The 6,309-nt window shown below is 46.1% G+C and overlaps 1 long non-coding RNA gene across 2 annotated transcripts in view; it reads left to right on the forward strand.

Moving 5' to 3' along the window:
- The window catches only part of LOC106722237, a 245,715-nt gene that overhangs the window by 234,549 nt on the left and 4,857 nt on the right, over positions 1–6,309 (forward strand). The window contains exon 5 of one of the 2 annotated variants that reach the window (XR_003094230.1): positions 4,584–4,722. The exons of the other annotated variant lie outside the window; for it this stretch is intronic. This is a non-coding gene — a long non-coding RNA (uncharacterized LOC106722237). Of the gene's footprint in view, positions 1–4,583; positions 4,723–6,309 lie in introns of those variants that run through there. 2 annotated transcript variants of the gene reach the window in all.

A 6,309-nucleotide genomic window follows, 5' to 3' on the forward strand; every position in this document is an offset into this window, starting at 1 on the left:
AGAGACCTGCAAGATCTTCAAGTCTGGTCCCTTGCCATAGGCAGGAGGTTAACAAGTTCAAACTAGCTCAACAAGGTGCTTATTCAGCCTACCCTTGAAAACCTCCAAGGATGGGGACCACTCCACCTCTGCCGGCAGTGTGTTCCAGGTTCTAATTACCCTTACAGAGAAGAAGTTCTTCCTTATGTCCAGCCTAAGTCTTCCCTCTATTAGTTTGTGACCATTGGTTCTCACCCTCCCAAGGGGTGCCTTCCTGAAGAGTTGCTTCCCCAGATCTTGGTGCTCACCCCGATGTACTTGTAGGTGGCTATAGATTCATAGATTGTGAGAGCCCAGCAGGAAATATTATGCTGAGGGGAAACCAGCACGAGTTCGTAGCAGGTAGATCATGCCTGACTAATCTAGTCTCTTTTTATGACCAGGTTACAAAACACCTGGATGCAGGAGTAGGGGTAGATATCATTTACTTAGACTTCAGGAAAGCCTTTGATACGGTATCCCACCCCATACTGGTGAGCAAAGTAGGAGGCTGTGACTTGGATGATTACACAGTCCGGTGGGTGGCAAATTGGCTAGAGGGTTGTACCCAGAGAGTCATGGTGGACGGGTCGGTATCGACCTGGAAGGACGTGGGCAGTGGGGTCCCGCAGGGCTCGGTCCTTGGACCGATACTCTTCAATGTCTTCATCAGTCCAAGTTTGTGGATGATACAAAACTGTGGGGAGAAGTGGACACACCGGAGGGCAGGGAACAACTACAGGCAGCAGAAAACAATAGAATTCAATTTAACAAGGAGAAATGCAAAGTACTGCACCAAGGGAGGAAAAATGTCCAGCACACCTACTGCCTAGGAAATGACCTGCTCGGCAGCACGGAAGCGGAAAGGGATCTCAGAGTCCTAGTGAACTCCAAGATGAACATGAGACGGCAGTGTGATGAAGTCATCAGCAGAGCTAACTGCACTTTATCGTGCATCAGCAGATGCATGACAGACAGAAACAAGGAGGTGATACTTCCCCTCTATCGGGCGCTGGTCAGACCGCAGTTGGAATACTGCGTCCAGTTTTGGGCGCCACACTTTAAGAGGGATGTGGATAACCTGGAGAGGGTCCAGAGAAGGGTCACTCGTATGGTTAAGGGCTTGCAGGCCAAGCCCTACAAGGAGAGACTAGGGCACCTGGACCTCTTCGGCCTCCGCAAGAGAAGGTTGAGAGGCGACCTTGTGGCTGCGTATAAATTCATCACGGGGGCACAGAAGGGAATTAGTGAGGCTCTACTCACCAAGGAGCCCCTGCAGGTCACAAGAAATAATGGCCATAAGCTAGCAGAGAGCAGATTTAGACTGGACATTAGGAAGAACTTCTTCACAGTTAGAGTGGCCAAAATCTGGAGTGGTCTCCCAAGGGAGGTGGTGCTTTCTCCTACCCTGGGGGTCTTCAAGAGGAGATTAGATAGGCATCTGGCTGGGGTCATCTGAACTCAGCACCCTTTCCTGCCTATGCAGGGGGTTGGACTCGATGATCTATTGAGGTCCCTTCCAGCCCTAACATCTGTGAATCTATAAGGCTGGAACGGACCTCAGAAGATCATTGGGTCCAGCCCTCTGCACTAGGCAGGAAAGACAGGTAAGGTCAGGTGACCCCAGCAAGATGACTATCCAGTCTCCTCTTGAAGATTTCCAGGGGACCTTTGGAGGGAGCTTATTTTACAGTTTGGAAACCCTAATTGTGAAGAAGTTTTTCCTAATGTTGAGCCTGAAATGGTCTTCCAGGAGCTTGTGGCCATTAATCCTGGTTCTCCCCAAGGGTGCCTTGGTGAACACTTCTTCACCGATCCCCTAATGTAGTCCCCTGATGTAGCGGTAAACTGCTACCAAGTCCCCTCAGCCTTCTCTTTTTCAGGCTGAAGAGTCCCAGGTCCCTCAGCCTTTCCTTATATGGCTTTCCTTGCAAGCCTCTAATCATATGGGTAGCCCTTCTTTGGACTCTCTCAAGTTGTCCCACATCCTTGTTAAAGTGAGGCGACCAGAACTGGACACAGTTCTCCAGTTGGGGCTCACCAGTGCTGAGTAGAGTGGAAAAATCACCTCCTTGTTCTAGCTGGAGATGCACTGATTGATGCATGCCAGAGTATTATTTGCCCTGCTGACAACAGAATCACACTGCTGGCTCATATTCATGCTGTGGTCTATTATTACCCCTTGGTCTCTTTCATTTGTAGTGCTGGTCAGGTTGGCGTTCCCAAGCCTATAGGTGTGCAGGGGATTGTTCATCCCCAGGTGGAGCACTTTACATTTCTCAACATTGAATTTTATCTGGTTCTGACTCACCCAATTTACTAGCCTGTCTAGATCCACCTGTATCTGTAGCCTATCTTCAAGCATGACACCATGCTTTCCCATAACTTGGTGTCATCTGCAAACTTGGCCAGTGAGCTCTTCACCCCCTCTTTTAAATCATTGATGAAGATGTTGAAAAGTACAGGACTAAGCACCAACCCCTGTCACTGTGCTCCCTGCTCTCTCCCCAGTCTGCTGCATGCCGTATACAGAGAATGCCTGTGCCACTTATGGTATATGTGCTGTGGGTTGGCCACTCCTGATCTAGAGTATGTCTAGATTGAAATCAGTTTTGTGACTGCAATGTGGTGCAGAGACATCTGCGGTAGATTTCATTAGTTATCCTGGTTCTAGTAGCAGATTAGTCACAACCGTCGGAGGCTAGGCTGTTACTGGTAGTTGACCTAGCTAGTTTAAAGTTAGAATAAGTATCTTATGTGGCAGTCTGCACTGCAGACATGCCCTCTGCTGCTTCATTAACCACACCAAGATAGTTTAAATTAGCATTGACATCTTCTTACTAAAGAGAAGCCATTTAATGAAGAGATACTCAAGTTAACTTTAAACCAGGTAATTTAAGCAAGTTTTTATTCCTTCTGATTGTGGCTTTGCTTTCAGTGCAACTTAAGAGGCAGCTTAGGGTCATACATTCTGTTTTCTAGCATGATTTTGTAGGCCTGTGTACTGCCTCTTAGCAAAACCATAACTGAGAAAATGATGTTCTTTGGATTCCATTAGACAGAGGGTTGGGGGGATAGTTGTGAAATGAGTTTAGTATTTTCAGTGTGTAAACTCTTGAATTGTGCCTGTCTTGAAGGATGATAGTCCTGAGAATGCTGCCTCCCATAATATTGGTAGCATTCACAAACAGTGTACAATCCTGAAACTGTTCCCTCTTTGGTGCTTCTTTGTCTTTATCTGTGCTGAATACTTACAGTTATCTGTGGGTGACTTTCAGATTTCCTGAATATTTAGTAGCATTTGTAATTTGCGCTGTAAGGCATAGTGTAGTCCTGACAGCAGTGTCCTCAACACTTAACTATGGAAGTTGTGATTACACATGGAGATACTACACTTGATTCTTCACTGCCTTGCAACTTGTATAATTATTGTATGGTGGATGTAAAATACTACTATTTCAGAAGTGACAAAGATAAATTAAAAAGTAGAAGGCACAAAAGAATTAGGGGCTTTTTTTTTTTTGGATATCACCTGCAGTATACTCACCCAATAACATATAAATGTGTAATAATAAAAGAGAAACACCTCCATAAAAAAACAGAGAACCCTGATGTTCTTCACACTGTTTTAGCTTTAGGAAAGTTATGGAAACAGAAATTGTTAGAGAGTCAAGTTAAACTTTCTATATGGTATGCAAGGAATTTACATGTACTATTCCAGCTGTTTTTAATGGGATTTGCCTAATTCTTCACGCACCAGGTTGAAAAATTGCCCAAAGACTTTTAAAGAATGTTGAACCCATCCATGCTCCTTGACACTGAATGTTTTTAAAAACCAGAGTCTGAAAACATTCAGTGAATAAGAATCAAACCAAACCAAGGAAAGCTCTTACCCTTATTGCCAGAGAAAATGGAAAAGCTGAACAAATCTACTAGGGCTCTGATTCTGCTCTGTGTGAGTATTCAGAACCTGCACTGAGCCTCTCTGAGGTCAATCAGGCAGTGCCTGACTTCAGGATAACATGGCTAACCACCTTTCTGCTAAGGTCAGTGGAGTTCCATGTGAGCGCAGAGGTTTGCCCACATGGAGCACAGTGCTGGATCAGTGCTTAAATAATCCTTTCTTATCTGAACTGGAAGGTATCTCCTGTGTTCTTAAACCTCCTCACCTGCTCTTGCTGGCAAACTTATATAGTCTTGTCAATAAACTTACCTAGCTCTGCCTAAAATAATTAGAATATTTTCTGTTTGCAATGGTGAAACAACAAAAAACAAAAGGAGAATCTAGCATTTCCTTATGAGAAGATGGAGTGTTCAGGAAACTGATGTCAGTTAAATAAAGAAAGGTTAAAGTCGCTGACAAAGTCAGAGGGACTCTAGGAGGAAGTGGAAAAGAGAGTCAAAAAGACTTGTGTATCACTTGTTTTTCTCTTTGTATTAGTCTTGCCAAGTATAAATGTATCTTCCCTGACCCTTCTGGTTCTGTTGCCATTAATTTACATTTTAAAAAACAGCTTTTGCTGAAAAGTAACTTGCCATAAATTGGTTCTTTATGACCCTTCTAGGCCATTTGGCTACAGAGTGAAGCCGGATTCATCCTGAAAGGGGAAAGCAGCTGAGAATGACAGAGAATTTCATAAAGGACATATAAGAAACTGCGTGGAAGGACCTGAATCATCCCCTTTCTCTGCTTCTGAGTTATTAGGCCACATCTCACTCAAAAGATTAAACATTTTATCTCGCAGGTCATTCCATTTTATTGCAGCGTTGCCTTTAGCAACGCTATAGTTAAGGTTCTGTCAGTGTTTCCATTATAGGCCCCTATTTTCTGGAATTTATAACTTGGGGCTAAAAATTCTCTCTGGGTTAAAAGTTGGTAACAGCCTGCTAGGCCTTTTTTTGAAGCAGCTCCTCCTGTCCCTTCCCCTGCTTTCTGATCTTCCCATCCCCCCCCGTCCCCGCCCTCCAAACCCCTCAAACCTATATTAGTCAGACTGCATTTGAAGTAGAGGGGAGCTCCAGTTTTTACAAGCCCAAGAAATTGTCCTTAATCCAAAGACTCATGCCTAAGAGTATTTAGACTCAATGAGATACTGGAAATTACAAAGTGGATATTGTGTACAAGTGCACACAAGCACAATCTAGCATTTTTTCAAAGCATTTTATCAAATGTGCTGTGTTGAAATGAAGATTCAACAGCTAATGAACCTTTAGTGACATTAATAAGATTTGATTACTTTCACATCTTGCATTCAATAGCTATTGCATACTGCTATGTTTGACTGCATTTAGCTATCCAATCCCATCCATTTAAAGTGGTATTTTCTTAGGTTAAAACAATTTAAAAAGCCACTGAGAAAAATCATTAAAATATTCAAGGAAAGTTACATGGATTACATTGCAATGGAGATGTGCTGCCTCTATTATGGACTAGAAGTGCACCGATACATTGGTCTGGAGTTGGATCAGTACCGATATGATGAAAATTGTCTATATTGGATATCGGCCCTATGGGACTGATCATTTGGACGATAAATTCCCGTGCTGCGCATAGCCGCAGTGTAACAGAGAATGAGCCAGCAGTGTGAAGAACTGTCTCCAGCTGGTAAGTTGGAAGGGGAGGGGGGAAAGAAGGAGAATGGGGGCACAGATCAATGCCCCATACCATGAGAAAGGGGGTAGGGGCAGACGCTGCCCAGGGGGGATGGGAGGGCGTGGGACTGAGGCACAGCTTATGGGGTGCGGGTGGCTCCCACCACTGCTTGCATCCCGGGAGGGTATGGTAAGGTGTGTGCCCCTGGATCTGTGTGGTGTGGGGTGGGCTGCAGCTGTGGGGTGGAGCCAGAGCTGGCCTTGGAGTAGGCTCTGATGGCACTGGGAGGAGACTGCAGACACCACAAATTTTGCCACAGCCCCATTCCCAGCCCCATGCCGCTGCCTGGTGCAGCCCCGAATCAATGCCCCGCCTCCACCAAAGCACCAGGAAAAGCCACAGCTGTGCCAGGCGGTGGCACAGGGCTGGGATTGGAGCTGCGGTGAAATTTGGGGTGGCTGCAGCCTCCTCTCAGGGCTGCTGGAACCTGCTCTGAGCCCAGCCCTCAGCAACAAAAGCCCTGCGCAGCACTGGCTCTGGCTCCACACCACAGCTGCAGCCTGCCCTGCACCATGCAGATCCAGGGGCACATGCCCTCCCCCATCCTCCCAGAATGCAAGCAGTGGCAGGAGCCACTCCCCCCCCCCAAGCTGCATCCCCATCCCACGCCCCCCCCCCGGGCCGCACCCGCCCCCGCC

Source organism: Alligator sinensis, unplaced genomic scaffold, assembly GCF_000455745.1.
Source record: "Alligator sinensis unplaced genomic scaffold, ASM45574v1 scaffold36_1, whole genome shotgun sequence".
Taxonomy (NCBI): domain Eukaryota; kingdom Metazoa; phylum Chordata; order Crocodylia; family Alligatoridae; genus Alligator; species Alligator sinensis.